Source organism: Gossypium hirsutum, chromosome A05 (genome assembly GCF_007990345.1).
Source record: "Gossypium hirsutum isolate 1008001.06 chromosome A05, Gossypium_hirsutum_v2.1, whole genome shotgun sequence".
Taxonomy (NCBI): Eukaryota; Viridiplantae; Streptophyta; class Magnoliopsida; order Malvales; family Malvaceae; genus Gossypium; species Gossypium hirsutum.
The window spans coordinates 46,984,240-47,002,681 of NC_053428.1; the positions used below are offsets into that span (position 1 = coordinate 46,984,240).

General features: G+C 36.4%; 1 non-coding gene across 1 annotated transcript; it reads left to right on the forward strand.

Moving 5' to 3' along the window:
- Window positions 1-16,886: 16,886 nt before the first annotated feature.
- On the forward strand, window positions 16,887-16,993 carry LOC121230030 (small nucleolar RNA R71). The gene has a single exon (XR_005927982.1). It is a non-coding gene; the product is annotated as a small nucleolar RNA R71 (small nucleolar RNA).
- The last annotated feature ends 1,449 nt before the right edge of the window (window positions 16,994-18,442 follow it).

Consider the following 18,442-nt stretch of genomic DNA (forward strand, 5'->3'; position numbering starts at 1 on the left):
AGAAATGCAATTTCGTACCTAAAGCCTCTTGTAGTTTCTTCCAAAATTGAGAAGTGAATCTCGGATCTCTATCTGACACAATAGACAATGGCATCCCGTGCAATCTCACAATATCAAAAATGTATAACTCAGCTAATTTATCAAGCGAGTAATCAGATCGTACCGGAATAAAATTAGCTGATTTTGTCAATCGATCAACCACAAACCAAATCGCATCTTTCTTTCTCAGAGATAAAGGCAAACCCAAAACAAAATCCATCGTCACTCTTTCTCACTTCCATTCGGGAACCATAATTGTTTGTAACAAACCGGATGGCTCTTGATGTTCAGCTTTAACTTGCTGACAGATCAAACATTTTGAAACAAAGTCGGAGATATCTCTTTTCATTCCAGACCACTAGTAATGCTATTTCAAATCATTATACATTTTTATACTTCCCGATTGTACAGATAACCGTCTACAATGTGCTTCATTCAAAAATTAACTCTGAATTTCTCGAAACAAAAATTCGGCCTCTGAATCTCAAACAATCATCAGCATCAATTCTAAATTCTGAATCAGAATTCATCTCACACTGAGCTCGTTTTGTTATTATCTCATTATCAACTTTTTAAGCTTCAATAGTCTATTGTAAAAATAGCGGTCTCGCTTTCAACTCGGCTAATACCGAACCACCATCGGACAAAACCAAATGAGCATTCATCGCACGTAAAGCAAACAGTGATTTTTGACTCAAAGCATTAGCAACAACATTAGCTTTTCTCGGATGATAATCAATAACAAGCTCATAATCTTTTAGCAATTCTAGCCATCTTCTCTGTCCCAGGTTCAAATCTTTCTAAGTCATCAGATATTTCAAACTTTTATGATCATAATACACATGACATTTTTCACCAAACAGATAGTGGAGCCAAATTTTCAAAGCAAATATAATAGCCGCCAATTCCAAGTCATGTGTAGGATAGTTCTTTTCGTGCGGCTTTAACTGTCTCGAAGCATAGGCTATAACTTTGCCTTCTTACATCAAAACACAACCCAGACCGTTTAACGAAGCATCACTGTAGACCACAAATTCTTTACCTGATTTTGGTTGTATTAACACTAGAGCTTCTGTCAAAAGGGCTTTCAACTAATTAAAGCTTTTCTGACACTTTTTAGACCATTCAAATTTCACATCTTTTTGAAGTAGTTTCGTCAACAGAGTTGCAATTATAGAAAAACCTTTTATGAATCTTCAGTAATAACCAACAAGTCCCAACAAATTGCGGACTTTAGAAACATTTCTCGGAGGCTTCCAATCCAGAATAGCTGAAATCTTGCCCGGATCAACTCGGATACCTGATGCTGATATTACATGACCCAGAAAACCAACTTCGCGTAACTAGAACTCACATTAACTTAACTTTGTAAATAATTTCTTATCACGCAGAGTCCATAACACTATTCTCAAATGCTCAGGATGTTCAGTTTCATTATGCGAATAAATCAAAATGTCATCAATGAATATGACAACAAATTGATCCAAATACGATCTGAAATTTTTTTCATCAAATCCATAAAGATAGCAGGTGCATTCGTTAATCTGAAAGGCATAACTAAAAACTCATAGTGGCCATACCTCGTTCGGAAAGTAGTTTTTGAAATGTCTGAATCTTTTACTCTCAACTTATAATAGCCCGATCTCAAATCTATTTACTCTCAACTGATAATAGCCCAATCTCAAATCTATCTTTGAAAACACAGTAGCTCCTTTTGACTGATCAAACAAATCATGAATTCAGGGCAGAGGATATCTATTCTTGATAGTCACATTGTTCAACTGACGATAATCAATGCACATTCTCATCGTGCCATCTTTCTTTTTCACAAACAGAACAGGAGCACCCCAAGGTGAGAAACTCAGTCTTGCGAATCCTCTATCTGTCAACTCTTGCAACTGAGACTTTAATTCTTTTCAGTCGGTCGAAGCCATTCTATACAGAGCTATCAAAATTGGAGTAGTTCCCGGTACTAACTCTATGCCAAATTTAACTTCTCGGATCAGAGGTAATCTTGGAAGTTCTTCAGGACATACATCAGGGAATTCACAGACAACTAGCACTGATTCAACTTTCTTTTTGTTACTTTCGAATCAATCACATAGGAAAAATAAGCTTCACAACCCTTTCTCACAATACCCAGAGCTTTCATCAAAGATATCACAGTTGGCAACCCATTTAAATCACTAGATTCAATTCAGACTATTTCATCGTTCTTACATCTCAAATCAATGGTTTTCTGTTTGCAATTCACAATAGCATCATGCAAAGTTAGCCAATCCATACCCAAAATTATATCAAACTCATTAAAGGGTAATAACATCAGATCAGCCGGAAAGCAAATATCTCAAAACATTAACGGACAATTCTTGCACACTTTGTCAACTAAGACAGTTTTACCTAAGCGGTTCGATATTCTAATCACGAATTCAGTAGACTCTACAAGCAAAGTCTTATTGGATACTAAATTCATGAATATGTATGAATGCGTTGATCCTGGATCTATCAATGCAATCATAGAAGTATCATAAAATGTAAAAGTACCAGTTACAACATCAGGAGACAAAGCTTCCTCACGAGCTCGAATGGCACAGGCTCTGGCAGGTGTTCTGGCCTCAAATCTAATAGCAATGTCTTTAGTTCCTCTTTGACTACCACTCACATTTCCCGTATTTTTGGGAGGTCTACCACGAGCTGCATTGCCCCTTGGCCTTAAATTTTGCATAATCTCTTGCTCAACAGACTCGGGACAATCTCGGATAAAATGATCTAAAGATCCACATCTAAAGCAAGCTCGGTCATTCAATCTACAACTTCCCAGATGTCTTCTACCACAATGTCTACACTTGGGTCATTTAGATCGGACATTTCCAACACTTGCAATTGAAGTAGCTAGAGCTCTAAAGCTCGAATGCGATCTAGCACAATCTCTACTCGAATGCCTCACATTAGCCTTTGAATGGCTATAATCATCTCAGAATTTCTTTGACATAGACTGAAATGATTTACTTACGAATCTCTTTTTCACGTCTCTAGCTTCTGAACCAGCTTTTCTTTTCTCTTTCCCAAGTTCTTAAGTTTTACACGCTCGTTCAACAAGCACCACAAACTCTTTTATCTCTGAAATCCCGACTAACAGCTTAATATATTCATTCAATCCATCCTCGAATTTCTTGCACATGATTGCTTCAGTCGAGACACATTCTCATGTATACTGGCTCAATTTCACAAATTCTTGCTCGTATTTTGTAACAGACATATGGCCCTATTTTAGCTCAAAAAACTCTTTGTGTTTATGATCGATGAATCTCTGACTGGTATATTTCTTCCAGAATTCAGCTTGGAAGAAATCCCAAGTAACCTATTCTCTCGGAACCACAAATATTAGTGTCTTCCACCAATTATATACCGTATCTCTCAAAAGTGAACTGACACACTTAAGGCATTCATTCGGAGCCAATGACAATTCATTGAACACTCTTATTGTATTCTCAAGCCAGAATTCAGATCTCTCAGCATCATCATTAGTAGTAGCATGAAACTCTTTGGCCCCATATTTTCTAATTTTGTCAACCGGAGGCTTATTCAACTGAATTAGATTAGCTTGTGGCATGACAGGGGCTTGCGGAGGATTGAGCGGGGGTGAAGGTTGTGATACAGCTGGATTAGTTTTCATATATTGCGTGAGCCAATCGTTCATAATTTGGTAAAAGGCTTACTTAGCCTCTCCCTTATGACTACTCATAGCTGGTCTAGAATCGAATGGCATTGTCCCTTGAGCGGGAGCAGGCGCATTACTTTCAACATCGTCAGCTACGACTTATTCGGGATCCATCTACTATATAAAAGCATATTTTCATTGTCAGGATTCATCACATTAGCGCAGTTCATAAATATGGCATGTATAGCTAGACTCACATACGCTACGTTAGTCCTAGAATCCACTAAACTGTAGCTTTGATACCAACCAAATATAACACCCTTTACCCGTATCAGTCGCCTGACTAAGGTTCAAAGGCATTACCGGACATATCAGAATATTTCACATTCATTTCTCAATCATCATAGTATCATAGTCACACATTATTACAGAGTCCCTTATATAGGTCAACGAGGCCTTAAACATGCGTTTTAAAAAAGTCAGGACTAAACCGAGCACATACAAAATTTTTCCAAATTTAAACATTTTTCAAAGTTATAAAAGTCACACGCCCGTGTGAATAGACCGTGTGCCTTACACGGCATTAGACACGCTCGTGTGTCTAGGCTGTGCCAAAACAGGGCATACATACTGGCTTGTCCACACAGCCATAAGACACACTTGTGTGCTAGGCCGTGTGAAAATTAAGGAGACTACTCACTTGATCACATGGCCAGTCACACGCCCGTGTGTCTAGCCTGTGCTCGAAACTGACTTTGCCACACGGCCTATCACACACCCGTGTGTGTGCGACCATGTGGTTTACTCAGGCTCATTTTGAACAACACGGCTAAGACACACGCCCGTGTCCCTACCAATGTGGGAAAAAATAGGCCATCTACAAGGCCTATTTGCCACCCATTAAGGGTCATCCTTACAAGCACCAAAGCTAAAACATCATGTACCAAATTTTCAACCAAAACATTCATCATTCATACCATATCATTAGTAACAAATTCCATGCTTGTAATCCATACCAAATCATGCCATATCAAAAGCTAGAATCATACCAAAACATATATTTCATAACCTCAATACACTTCATTCAATCTTATACCATGAACTTACCAATTCCTCAAAAGAAAAAAAACACATGCCACAATCTTACCAAATTGACCAATTCTCTTTGGCCATCCAAGAACACATCATATTAGCAATATTGCATCAGATAATTTAAACCAAAACTCATTCATAATCACAACCAAAACTACGCCATATCCATGGCTAATATTCACAACTCAAAAATATATTGAAATACTTCTAGCCTATATATGCCATACTTCAATATGTACATTTTCAAAAAGTACCAAAATGAAGTTCGATAGTGTGGTGATGATCCTCGATGATCCCCGAGCATCCGGTAGCTTCGATATCTATAAAATAGTTGAAAACAAATACAAAGTATGCTTTCAAAAGCTTAGTAAGCCATATACAAATAAACTTAACACATAACATAAATCTAGATCAATTCATTCATATATCTTAAGGAAAAATGCATTCACATAGCCATATGTCTCTTATAGTTCATTTGATTGTGATTCACATATATATATATCATATCTCATCCTCAGAGCAACTCATTCTTATATCATATGTTAACAAAGGTACATATACTTAGCTTTCATTCTCAAACATGGTATACAATTCAAACATACCTAAATCGGATACACATTCACATAGTCATCCATTTTCTTGGAATGCCCATTGAACCGTTCGAAATCAATAAGGATACTCAGATAGCTCGGAAAGCTCATACAATGCCAACGTCTCATATGTGGTCTTACATGTAATCAAATATCGATGTCACTATCCCAGACAGGGTCTTACACGAAATCAAATACGATGCCGATGTCCCAGACATGGTCTTACACGTAAATCATAAGTTGATGCCAATGTCCCAGACGTGGTCTTACATGAAATCACATATCCAAAATCCTATGTCATGACATATGTATCCTAACTATTCCTATAGTTCGTACGGGGCTTTTCGGACGTCGTCACATTATCGGAACTTTCTCAATTTCAAATAATCAGTTTCTATAACCCTTCACCACATTTCAATATCATTTAAGCATGAATAAATCAATTCACATACATTTATTTGTATATCGACTTACCTCATACGGATTTGAACGAACGAAATCAACTACTCGACAACTTTCGACTTTCCCCGGTCTAATTATGTTTTCTTTCGTTATTGATCTAAACATATTAAAATTTGACTTATTCAATTACACATTCATTCAAATCAATCCATATACACACATTTAGGGCATTTTACAAATTAGCCCCCATATTTTCACATTTTAACACTTTAGTCCATAATTCACAAAATCACAAAAAACACAAAATTTCTTTTTTCACATACTTGGTCGAATATTCATAGAGTTCATATAAGCCCACATATTTCATTTATTTCACATTTTAATCCCACAAAATCTCATTTTTACAATTTAGCCCAAATTAATCAAATTCACCAAAAATTCAAAGACAAAATATATTAACCCAACACATATCTTTCATTTTCCATCAACTAACTTCACAAAGCTTACAATTTCATCAATGGCATAACTCAAAATCAGCAGCAAAATTCGAAATTGAGACATGGGCTTGACAGAACACTAATCAACAATCACAAAAATGTAGAAATTATCAAAAATCAAACAAAATCCAAACCTTAATCACCAATCAAAGTGCCAAACCCTAAGCTTGTAACACCCTAAACTTGGCCCAGACGTTATGGCTGAATCTGGCGTGTTACGTCAAACCATCGTTCAAAAATCGAGTTGTCGTTAAAATTTTATTCCTAAAATTAAAACCTTTTTATACAGAATGTTTACCAAAATATTTGCCTCTAGAATATTAATTCAACTTAAATCGCGGAAGCTCTTTTGAAAACTTTGTTGTTTAAAGCTCATGTTCTTTAGAAACTGTGAATAATTTTGAAAACTCGAGTTTTACAAGACTAGTAGTTTAATATAAGAAATCAAAAGCCCATTTAAAACTTAAACCCACAAAGGCCTTATTACATAATCAAAAACCCAATATGAAATTTAAAATAAATAAAGTCAAGTTGCAGATCCATTGCAACCGTGTGGCCACCTCTGAGTCCCTCACGGCTCCAAATCATCTAAGGTTGGGTATTACTTGCACAGTTAGACAGAAAGGCTGAGTTTGCGAAAACTCAATATGTAATCCCTTAAAAATATAAGTAGTCAGATATACAGTATGCAGAAACAGACTGGGCCCGAGCCCACCACATAAATAGTATCAGGTAGGCCTTAGCCCATTAATAGAATCAGGTGAGCCTAAGCCTAATACAAAATTAGTATTAGATAAAAATATGTAGATAGATTCCCAGCTCATCCCAACCAACACACCACCCGTACCAAACAACACACTATGTGGGGATAAAATCGACCCACCCAGCCAACACACTAAGCTTAGCACCAGTTGCGGCACTAAGTCAACAGAACAGCTCAACGCCATAGACAGAACGGCTAAAGGCCATAAATATCACAGCAACGCTGCCAATTGACAGAGCAATTATAAGCCATAAGTATCACAGAAAGGCTGAAAGCCTTTTCCAGAACGGCTACAGGCCGTACACTTCCTCCGTCAATAATAGCCCAACCTCATGCAATATGCCATGTCATAAATATTATGTGTATGCAAATTCATACTCAATACAATCATATATGTAAATCATAAGTACTTCAGTCATACGGAGCATAAGAGCATAATCGTCATTCTACCATATAGGGGTATTATGCTCATTTTACCCTACAGGGGTATTACGATCATAATACAACCCGGGGGTATTTCGGTACTTATTACAACCACCTAGAAGGTCTATCATTGCTTCGAGCGACTAGGATAACCTACATGGCCAGAACAGTGTATATGGGCCTAATATTGGGCCCAAGTAGGCCCACACGCTCGTGTGGCCCATTTAGCCCAAATTCAGTTACGGCTATGTGACCTACATAGCCCATTCCAATATTTATCTTCAATTTTAGATTTAATCCGTGTGGGGCCCACAAGCCTATTGGGCCCATACGGCCCTTTTTGGCCCATCGAGGCCCATAACGGGCCTAGTCCATAAAAATGCATGTGGTGGTCTTTACAGCCTATCACCCATGATTTGTAGGCTCAATTTACCCCACGAGCAATTGCACGCTCGCGAGGCCTCAAATGTCGATGTTTCGGCTTTTCGACTTTCTAGCTTTTACCGATTCGCAGTTAACCAATGGAGTGTGAATACACACCTATTCCGATTTTCTGAAAGTAACATTTCATGACGTACGGTTACACACCTATTATGGATTGTAGTTGAACCGCTTCCAAGATTAAGCACCTATGTTAACAACAACCCCATCAATAGCCTCAGCCCTTCATTAATCTATCACCATAATATTGAAAACGTTTTAACAAACTAATGCTACTTACTAGTCAGCAATCGCAACCATTTCCAGCCCCTAAAACCCTGTACTCTCATTAATGTTATAACCTTTGCAAGAACTGTTAACCATCTTATATGAATCCAATCCTAAAAGAATACATTTATACTATGCTAAAAACACTTACCACAAATCGAAAGATCCCTTTCAGAAGAAAGGTAATCGGCCTACACCCTGGTTAAGGAAAATGAATCCTTAGCATTATTCGAACGGGGAAGAAAGGTGTTAGATGAACTTATTCATACGGTAAACAAAAAGAAGACAGCCTTTCGACTGACAAGATACCAAAAATTGAGCATGGAAAAAGAAGCCACCCAAGTTTTGGCTAGAGTAACAACATACTCAAAAATCGAAGAGATGAAGCAACGGTTAGGAATGCAGAGTATTTGGCTTCCTTGAAGAGAAAAGAAGAAATGAAAGAGCAAGAAGTAATTGTGTTCGGCCTAAACAAACTTTAGAAACAAAAGAAGAAATATGGAAGATAAAAAAGTAATAGGTTTGGCTAGAAAGAAAAGAATAGGTAGTCAATATTTGGGCAATGAGAGATTCGACAGCTTTAGAAACAAAGGAGAGAGGAAAAAGGTTTGAGTAGAACAACACAAGATATTCGGTATGTTGACACAAAAAACTTGCACTATACAAATCCTGAAGAGACACAAATGATAGCCAAATAAGTCGGCACTAGAGAGAAAAGAAGCTAAAACAAAGAATCCCAAAATGCCTAAAAGATAATTTGGCCACTACTCAATACCATTTGCCGAAAATGCACACCCCCAAACCCCTTTGCCGAATTTTGCATCATCAAGCTGCCCATTTTCGCTACAACTCTTCCCCACTCAAACTCCTTGAAAATCTCATTGATTCTCTCCCTGATATCCTCCACAACCAACCACAAGACCAATTCAAACTCTCCATCACTAGTGTTTAAACCCAACAATCACTAGTGTTTAAACCCAACACTAACTTGTCTTCCCTTGATAGCAAAATAATTACTCCCTGCTTGCCATGGGATTCAAACCCTTGCCTCACAATAATCATGCTACGCCACCACCACTAGGCCACAAGCTCGCTTGTGTCATCAATCAGTCGTAATGAAATATAAGCCCTACATACCAATGTCTAGATTCAATTAAGAGCAAAAATTAAAATAAATTGCAAGAGCCAAGACTTGAACCCAGGCTCCCTTGCATCCTTAATAACGCCACAACCACTAGACCACCTGCTTCCTTGTGTCATTTATTTGACACAATAAATTAAAAGGCCTTCATCCATGCATCCAGGGTTTTATTCACTTAAAACCAAAATTTTTGCTAAAGCCCAGATTTGAACCCAAGATTTCTCCAACAATTCTCAGGGCCATTAACCACCAAAGCAGACATTTAATTATGTCATTTCCTTGCACAATTAAATACTTATATGCAACCTCCTTACGGACCCATACTCAAGGCCCAAATTTGGGGTGTTACAAAGCTTGTATTTTTCTTTCTTTTTTTTTTGATATATTCGGCCAACATGGATGTTAATCGCCTAAATTTTCCCCTTTTTTTATTAAATATAACTTTAATTACCAAATACTAAATTTTCCCTTAATTAATAACATATAAAATTCCATTAAATATAGGCATTTATGTCCATTATTCAAATTGTCTATTCTCAACATAAGGACCTCTCATTTACAAAGACATAACAAATAGGCACACTTAACATATGGTAAGTAACTTTTACATTTTATGCGATTAGGTCCTTTTATCAAATTAAACACACAAATGATAAAATTTTCATACAAAATTTTCACAAATATTAATTCACATATTTTAAGCATGGAAAATAATATTAAAATATTTTTAGACTCGAATTTGTGGTCTCGAAACCAGTGTTTTGACTAGGCTCTCAACCGGGCTATTACAGGCTCAACATTCTTTGCAGGAATCCCTTCTGAAAACCTAGTCTTGGAGTCATGTTTCAGTCAAGCTGGCAGAAACAAAATAACATATAAAAATTGAATGGTACAACTCGATGAACTAGATTAATGGTGAATGCATGCTAAGGAGAAACCAAGAGAACAAGATGAAGACACAAAGCGATGCCATGATTTGCGTGTGATGAGAACGAACCAATTTAATGTTGGGGACAAAGTACTACTAGAGAAATCAGATCCATGAATTTCCCCTTCTGATCTTGTGTCAAACGAATCGAACCCATTTAAGGCACTAAACGTTTTCCCTTACAATACAGTCGAGGTAACACATTCTGAGTTCGACACATTTAAGGTAAACAGTCTTTGACTCAAACCTTATCTTGGTGTAAAATTTGATAAAAGGAAAAAGGAGCTTCGGCTCCAAGAACCACTGTAACCATTCGCATACAAGGTAAAGTTGAGCTTAGACTCTAAATAAGCACTTCTTGGGAGGCAACCAGAGTGTTCAAATTTTGTTAATTCTTTTAATTTTATTGCACGTTAATTTTAAATTAAAATAATTTAATTTAATTTTAAAAAATATTTTTGAACCACACGGCCTGGACACATCTCTATGCCAATTCAAACAATTAATTCAATCTTATAAGCACATAAAAGATCACGTGAGGTAACAATGTATTTCTACCTTGAAACAATTTAATCACTATAATCTTGCAAGTTATGCAATGGTAATGTATCGTTAGATACCATTGCTAATTTAACCCTCAATTACCTTAGATGATTAATCATGCACTGATTAAGTATCATGTCAATTAATTACAATTTCAATCCGTTTAAATAATTAATTCATTAGTTACCTTACAATTGTAATGCAAGAATAACTTAGTCATGGTTTTACTTAATCAAACATCTTATTGAGGCCTATAACAACACAAACACAATTTTAATAACTCAAGTAGATGAAATGCAATCAATCTAATACGAATTAAATTTATGCCATATAATTAAATTAAACATATAAACATCACAAATGTTCATATACATGTTTATAACAACAACAATAGAATTAAAAAGGTAAGGAACAAGAATCAATTCCGGTGTTTCTCCGAGGCTTGACTAGTTTGCTCCACTCCTCCTTTGCTTGTTCTTGTTGAACTAAGGCTTCCATGAACTCTTGTTTCACCAAATGGTGGTTGAAGGACTCTTTTTCAATAGGTGAAATCGAAAAAGTAATGGGGAAGGAAATGAAGAACAATGAAGAGAGAAAAGTGAGAGAGAAGTGAAGAATGGATGGTTTTGAGATGTGTTTGAAGTGAGCAACCAAGAGGGTATTTATAAGTTAATACCCCATGGCCGCCCACACATTTGGCATGTTTGAAGATTTCAAACATACTATTTTTAGGTAGGGGCAAATCTTAAAAGGCATGAATAGAGGAGGGGTTTGAACACAAATTGAAGGAGTCTTCAAGGGCCATTTTGCAAGCCAAATAATCAGCCAAACAAGCTGATTGGGTCAGCATGTGGGATGGTTTTGGGTTGCCTAGTGCTCAGTTGCATCGATTTTATCTATTCAGCTCAACTGTGCCCCTTTTAATAATTAATTAACAATAATTTATTTAATCCAAATTAAATTGGATTAAAATTAAAATTAAAATTAATTATATTATAAATTAATACACATAATTTGGACCATATTAGCCTGAAAAATAAATTAGCCTTGATGCTTCAAAATTGCTTCTCGGTTTTGTGCTTTTAGTAGTGTCTGCCCAGCTATTTTTCGCCCTTTGTGTGAATATGTCAAAAATTATCAAAATTAATCAAAATTTTTTATTAAATACAATGTCAATGTCCCAAACATGGTCTTACACGTAATCACATATCAATGCCAACGTCCTAGACGTGGTCTTACACGAGAACACATATCGGAAATCCTATGTCATGACATATGTATCCTAGCTATTCCTAAGGTTCGTACGGGGCTTTTGGACGTCGTAACTTGATCGAATCGAACTCGTACACATAGTTTTTAAGCGTATACATATTCAACTTCCACATATATAATTTCACATTATTCATTTCAGCATATATAGTTCGTATTTAATCAAATAAATAACATCTATTTGCTTATAAACTTACCTCGGACAACGATAATTGGAACGGGACGACTAATCGATAACTTTGGTTTTCCCCCGATCCAAATATGATTTCTTTGGTTCTTGATCTAAACATATTCAAATTAAACTTATTCAAACATAATTTCACTCAATTTAGTCCAAAAACACATAATTTGGTTCAGGCCGTGTTGATTTTGTACATTGGCCCATTTTCTCCATTTTTGGCATGTTTCTCATTCCTTTCACTCTATTATGCTCACCTAAGTATAAAACATGAAATTAAGGCATTAAGAGCATCGAATTCACCAATTTTAAGGAAAAATCATCCATAAAATGTGCTAAGCATGGGATAGAAATATGTATAAATTACGGTTTATCAAATACCGCCACACTTAAGTATTTGCTTGTCCTCAAGCAAAATCCTCAACTCATAATCAAAATAAATTCTTCTCAACTTATAATTTCTATCGATAATATCTCAAAATAATTCATAGGTAATCATACATTGAAAATTCAACTGAAAGAACATCAAAGTTTCAAACATTCCAAGTTGAGCATTTTATCATGAAAACATAGGTGTCTCCCCTCATCTAAATAATTACCTTTGATTCAAAATATCACAGAGTTTCACATCCTCACTAAAGATTCACTCAAATCACTCGAGGTGTTTAAGGACAATAAATGAAGCACTCAATAGTCAATAATGAAGAGTCATACCATAGGCTTGCATGAAAATCAAATCTTCACCACTATAAATTGAGATAAAACATCAATCAAAAGGTCTTTAAAGGGTTGTAACGTGGCTTTGGTTAGAGGGTGTGGTCACAAACTGAAAGAAAAGGTTAGAATCGAGATTGAATTTAAAAAATTGCCTAACTAGAAAAATGACTAGTCATTAATTGTATACAACAGAGCTTTTTCTCAGAATATGGAATTTAACTTCTTTAGCTCAGAAGATCACTACTACTAATATGTATACATTTTTTTAAGAACAAGTCAAATTACAAAATAGAATAAAACATAGCTAAGCAATTATTCTAACTCAAATCTCAACAAAAATAGGGATCAAATTAATTTAGGGGATTTTAACAATAATGAGTTATGGGTTAATTTCGAGGGTAAATCAATGAATGGGTTGTTAGGCTCAAGGGGGTTCACTAAGGGTTAATTGTGAAGTTAGGCTTTTATGGAGTGAATGGGTTAAACTTAAGTGCCTTCTTCATTTTGACATATCAAATCAAATGGTGTGGTCTTGACATGCATAATCAAGCAAGTTCTAGAATAACAATTCAATACTGATGCACTCATAATGAAAGTGAGCATGAAAGAAATAATAGATGCTCTAAAGGCTCAAGACCTCACAAAAATTAGGGCTTTTTTATGTTTAAACTTGTGAATTCTAACTCAAGATAATACCTAAACTTGGGGAAATAACCTAAAAGTTTTTAGTTCTTCAACAATCAACTTATCATGCTTGATTCCCTAATATCTTAAAGTTTAAACCCTCAATGCATAAATGCCTATGTTTTAATTTAAGATATATCAATAAAAGTCATAAATCAATCAAAATTTATACTAAACATGATATGAGAACTTTTCAAGAGAGCAAGGCAATCATTTAGGGATTTTCTAATAGTGAAATGAATACCCCCTACACTTAAGATGTACGTTGCCCTCAATGTACAAAGATTGATATGTAGAAAAGAATATAAATATAAGAAAGGGAGAGAAGTAAAACTTCCTGAGTGATGAATGAATTTCCTTGAACTGGAGTTTTGGAGAATAATCGGCGTGAGGGTGGAGGAGGATACTCCAACGATGGTAGAGGTTCATTAGTCCATAAGTCCTACGCCAAAAGAATATTATATCTGGTGGTAGCTATAGTCGTGGTCAAGCAGGACATGGCAGTCATGGAGAACCTTTCCCAGTGGAGTTTCAAGTTCCTGAGTAATAGTGAGCTTTGGAGCTCTTTATAACTGTGAGCAAATCAGGAATTCTTTAAGAGGTATACTGAAGCATAATTACACATAATGAAATAGCCGAAGAATAGTAATTGTAAAAACTCAGGATGAAATAGTATTAAAAAGAAATAAAATAAAAAGAATAATTTCAAAATATAGAGATAAAAATAAAATAAATAATAGGTGTTTTTAGAGAAATTGGGGCACATGGCCGTGTGCTCTAAACTCACCCCATACGTTTCGTATTTTTCAAAATTAGGCGCATTGGTGTACACAGCCATGTTGCACGGCCGTGTTGATCTCTATTCGCTTCTCCCACGCCCGTGTAGGACGCCGTATGCCCGTGTTAAATTGACAGGTTTAACCACGGTTTCAAAACACGAGCGTTTTGCATGCCTATTTTATTTTGGCAGTTTTGCCCACGGCCATGTCGCACTGCCATGGCTACTTATCGCATCTCGTGTTGGGGAAGAAATTTTTGCCCTGTTTTCACACGGCCGAATCGCATGACCGTGTTGCATCCCGTGGTATGTGCACAGCCTACGGCACGCCCGTGTGCCTGGCCGTGTGGTTCTAAATAGCCTGTGCTCAATGATTTGGCTAGTATGTTAGATTTTAAAAACTAAAATTTAAAGAAAGTAATATTGTTAGTGCTCGGGTTGCCTCTCGAGAAGCGCTTATTTAAAGTCTAAGCTAGATTTTCCTCTCCATTGAATGGTCATGGTGGTTCGAGGAGTTTATACTCCTCATCCCTGCTATGAATCTCATCAAAATAAGGTTTTAGGCGGGTATTGTTTACCTTAAAATTACCGAATTTGGGATGACTTACCTCGGCTGTACCAAATGGGAAAACGCTAAGTATCGTAAGAGGAATTTCTTCATTCAGTTTGGCAGTGATAATATGAGGATCTGCGGTATCTAATAAAACTTTATCTCCAACCTTAAGTTGATTTGGAAAGGTATTGAGCTTGTTCTGGCATAGTTTTGGTTTATCGTGTGTTATCGGTTTATGTGTCTGCCATTCATCTAGCTCCTCGATTTGTAGCTTTTGTTCTTCATGAATAGGTCCTCTACTATTGTTTGAAAATGGCTCATGTACTTCCTTCAAACTCATTTCCTGCAAAGTAGGTTGCACCATATTGTCAGTTTAAGTGGAACGGTTTAGACAATCACCTTCAATTCTCGATGTGTTGCCGAAATTGCGAGCTTGAAGGGTGATTGTTTCATCTCACACATGAAGTGTGAGCTCACTTGTGCCAACATTAATAATCGTTCTAGCAGTTGCTAAAAAGGGCCTTCCTAAAATCAAAGGAGTGTTGCTATCCTCCTCTATGTCTAGAACAACGAAATCAACAGGAAATATAAATTTATCGATTTATCTAGCACATCTTCAATAACACCCCTAGGAAATCTTATAGTTTTATCTGCTAATTGAATGCTCATCCTAGTCTGTTTGGGTTTCCCATGACCTAGTTATTTAAACGTTTTGTAAGCATGACGTTAATACTAGGCCCTAAATCAGCTAATGCATTATTAATATCTAAACTACCAATTAAGCAAGGAATTGTAAAACTCCCTGGATATTTCAATTTTTTGGGTAGTTTATTCTGTAGAATAGCTAAGCAAACTGTGTTTAGCTTCACATACGAAGCCTCGTCCAACTTCCGTTTATTTGCTAAAAGCTCCTTTAAAAATTTCATTGCGTTCGGCATCTGCGATAGAGCTTCAATAAACTGTAAGTTAATATGTAATTTTTTAAGAGTTTAAGGAATTTACGAAATTGTTTACCTGAGTGGTCTTTCCTTGTCGCATTAGGGTATGGCACACGAGGTTTGTATTCTGTACTTATCGGTTTCTACTCATTGTGGTCTACCTTACCTTTACCTTTGCTTATCCTAGTTTCTTGCCTTGGTTCTGGTTCAGGTGTGACTAACCCTTCCTCATCTTGACTAGTAATCGCGTTGAGTTGCTCCCTTGGGTTAGATTCTGTGTTGCTTGGCAAGCTACCTTGTGGTCGTTTAGAAATCAACTTGGCAAGCTGTCCAATTTGAGTTTCGAGCCCTTGGATCAATGCTTGTTGATTTTTTGAGTGCTGTCTCAGTATTCTAAAAATGAGTTTCTGACACCGAGATGAATTTGGTTAGCATCTCCTTAAGGTTTGGCTTCTTTTCTTGCTGGTAAGGTGGCTGTTGAAAACCCAGAGGCTGTTGTGGCCTTTGATTCCCTTGACCGCCCCACGAGAAATTGGGATGGTTCCTCCAACCTTCATTATAAGTGTTACTATATGGGTTATTTTGGGATCTAGAGTTATTGTTACCCATATATCAGACTTGTTCCTCCTCGATGCTAGGGTTTAAGGGCTGATATTCTGTGCATGCTCTTCCTCCATTCGAATCACACCTCATCACTGGATGTACCTGAGTAAAACTGCACAAACCGTCAATCTTTTTATTTAAGAGTTCTACTTGGTTAGATATCATAGTAACCGCGTCGAGGTTGAAAACACTAGCTGCTTTCGTCAGGTTTGTTCTCATAACTTGCCACTGATAGTTATTCAGTGAAATCTCCTCAATAAATTTGTAAGCTGCCTCAGGTGTCTTATTATTGATAGTTCCTCCAGTGGCTGCATCAATCATCTACCGAGTCGAAGGATTCAGGCCATTATGGAATGTTTGATCCTGTAGCCAAAGCGGTAACCCATGGTGAGGGCACCTTCTCAAAAGGTCCTTGTGTCTCTCCCATGCATCGTAGAGTGTTTCTAAATCCATCTACAGAAAAGAAGAGATATCATTACGTAATTTGGCTGTTTTAGCCAGTGGAAAATATTTTAATAAAAATTTTTCAGTCATTTGTTCCCAAGTAGTGATTGACCCTCGTGGTAACGAGTTCAACCATTGTTTAGCCTTATTTCTTAATGAAAAGGGAAAAAAACGAAAGCGAATGGCATGGTCAGAAACGCCATTAATTTTGAAGGTATCGAAAATTCTAGGAAATTTGCCAAGTGAGCGTTGGGATCCTCGTCCTGCAAACCATCAAACTGAACAAACTGTTGTATCATTTGAATTGTGTTAGGTTTCAGTTCAAAATTATTTGCAGTAACAGTAGGTGTAACTACACTTGACTCAGTTCCTGTTAAATTAGGTTTAGCATAATCATACATAGTGCACGGAGTAGGATTTTGATTAACAGCAATTGTAGGAGATAGCGGATTTTCTTGGTTTTCAGCCATCTCCTCGGTTGTGGTTTGAATATTGTCCTCTTGCTCATTCTCTGTGTAACTTAAGCTTCGCCTTCTTTCTCTTTGGTTTCTGCGAACTGTGCGATCAATCTCACTGTCAAAAAGTAATGGTCCTGATGGGTTTCTTCTAGTTATAAACTATAAGAACCTGCCAGAAAAAGGGAAAAGAAAGAATTAGTAATAAAAATTAGAATAAAATTTAAATTGCAGTAAAAGTAAATGGCTAAAGTAATAAAGACCAAGTGTTCCTAATATCTTAGTTCCCCGGCAACGGCGCAAAAAACTTGATACGTAATATTCGTGATAGGTTTTAAAATATTTATAATGAATCGTTCTTGAAACTACCTATTACAACGATGAAGGAAAGTGTACCTATCATATAGTAGTATAGCTTTAGCAAGACCGAATTGTCGAACCCAAAGGAACTAAAAGTACTAGTAATGACTGTCTTTTTATTATCTATCCTAAGAATAATGGGGTTTGTTTTAACTAGCTAATTAACTAAACTAAGAATTCACAGAAAATAGAATTGGGCAATTACTTTTGGAAAACTCGATTGATTGAGACAATACCTAAGGAAAAATCCACCTAGACTTCACTTGTTATTGGACTCTGAATCGGACGATTTATTCATTTGACTTGATGCATAGAAATCCCTAAGTTATATTATTATCTCTCTCGAGACTAACAACGTCTAACCCTAGGTTGAATAATTGAAATCTCTTTCTAATTAACTCCCTAGGGTTGCATTAACTAGATCTACGAATCCCCTTATTAGGTTTCACCCTAATCCAACAAAATCTTGTCACCCTATCTCTAGGTGCGCAACTAACTAAGCTTAATTATGACAAATGTACTCTTAGACAGGGTCTATTCCTCCTCTGAATAAGAGCTTAACTTGAATCAATATCCTGGAATATCAAAACAAGAATTAAGAACACATAATTAAGAACAAGTCAAATATTTATCATACAATTTAGATAATAATAACAAGATCTGTCTTAGGTTTCAT